This window comes from Zootoca vivipara, chromosome 11, assembly GCF_963506605.1.
Source record: "Zootoca vivipara chromosome 11, rZooViv1.1, whole genome shotgun sequence".
Classification (NCBI taxonomy): domain Eukaryota; kingdom Metazoa; phylum Chordata; class Lepidosauria; order Squamata; family Lacertidae; genus Zootoca; species Zootoca vivipara.
The window spans coordinates 6,886,453-6,888,432 of record NC_083286.1 but is presented as its reverse complement, the minus strand read 5'-3'; positions in this window follow the sequence as shown (position 1 = coordinate 6,888,432).

The following is a 1,980-nucleotide window of genomic DNA, read 5'->3' as shown; positions in this document are numbered from 1 at the left end:
GGCGGGGGGGGGGGTGTACATCTTGCCCTTCATGACAGGAGCCAACTCCTAGGGGGCGAGGTCCCTTCGGCCGCCCCAGATAACATACTTGAGGGACCAGACCCCTCGAAGTGGATGGGCATTGCCATTCAAATACAGTCATACCTCGGGTTAAGTACGCTTCAGGTTAAGTACGGACTTCCGGAACCAATTAAGTACTTAACCTGAGGTGCCACTGTAGCGTGTTCGTGCCGCCTCATGTGATTGATTGTGTGGGGCGGGGCTTACCTCCCCCCCCCAATTTTATTCAAGGGGAAGGATGGCTACCTGTTGGCTACGGTTGCCCAAAGGGTGCCAAATCCTTAATAATAATACCGTGTAATAATAATAATCTGGCTGGGTTTTCCCCAAACTCTCTGGGCGGCTTACAGCATATATGAAACATAGCAAAAGATCAAACATTAAAAACTTCCTGATACAAGGCTGCAAAAAAAATTCTCTCCATCCTCTAAACCAGTGTTTTCCAAACTTGGTTCTCCATATGTTTTTGGACTACAACTCCCATCATTTCTAACTAGCAGGACCAGTGATCAGGGATGATGGGAACTGTAGTCCAAAAACAGCTGGAGACCCAAGTTTGGGAAACACTGCTCTAAACAAGCCATGCAAGCCATCAATGCAACCTTAGCAACCATTGCAATTATAGGCAAACAGAAGGCCAGATTAAGGGCTTGATAGCTCAGCTGGTAAAGCGTGAGACTTCTTGTCAGGATTGCCCCACATTGGGCAAAAGATTCCTGCATTGCAGGGGATTGGATGGAATGGCCCTTGTGGTCCATTCCAACTCTACAAAGTCTATGATTCTTCTTCTTTGGCGATCACTCGTAGCCAAGTAAGATTGTCTTCCATAAACACGGTTTTAACAATGGGCCCGTAAGTGACTGTGGAGGCCAATTCTGGATCCACATGTTCTTCCACAGTGGGGACATTGGTTCCCGGGCGGGAGTTGATCACGGTGTGGATTGGCCAAGCATGCCTTCCTCTTAGCACGTTTCTCCCTTGCGTCCTAAGATCATGTTTCTTCAAAGCCCATGACACCTTTGGTAAATGCTGTTCTCCAACTGGAGCGCTCGCAGGCCAGTGTTTCCCAGTTGTCAGTGTTTATACTACATTTTTAAAGATTTGCCTTGAGAGAGTCTTTAAACCTCTTTTGTTGACCACCAGCATTACGCTTTCCATTTTTAAGTTCGGAATAGAGTAGTTGCTTTGGAAGACAACATCAGGCATCCACACAACATGACCAGTCCAACAAACTTGATGTTGAAGAATCATTCCTTCAACACTGGTGATCTTTGCTTCTTCCAGTACACTGATATTAGTTCGCCTGTCTTCCCAAATGATGTGCAAAATTTTTCGGAGACACTGTTGATGGAATCTTTCGAGGAGTTGGAGATTGCATTTATAAGTGGTCCATGTTTCACAAGCATATAGTAAGGTTGGTAGTACAATAGCTTTGTAAACAAGCATTTTGGTTTCGCTGCAAATGTCCCAGTCCTCAAACACTCTGCACTTCAATCTAAGGTGGTTGGAATCCTTAGGCCCTGGATGGGGCAGCCTGTGATGCCTCTCTCACTTCCTTGTTGAACCCCATCTCCCCTCAGTCCCAATGGGCAGCAGCGGGGGAAAGGGTCCAGTTTTGGTCTGGCATGAGTCTCAATGGGGCAGGAAGTCATTTCCCCTTAACCACTCGTCACACGAGGTAGAGACCAGACTGGATCAACTGCAGAACCGGACTGGAGCACAAAGCTGCCTGGAAGTCAACTGATAAGTGGTGACCTGAAGCCTGCCCAGCAGTGTAAAGTCCCAGCGATCACCATCTGACAACAGGTGATTGAGAAGTGGGTGGCCTCCCCCCACCCACCTACCTGTCAAATGAGCTTGGGAGAGGTAAGGGAGATAAGGATCTGGCCTGCTGGCATCCGGAGGGCCGCAGGGTCTCCA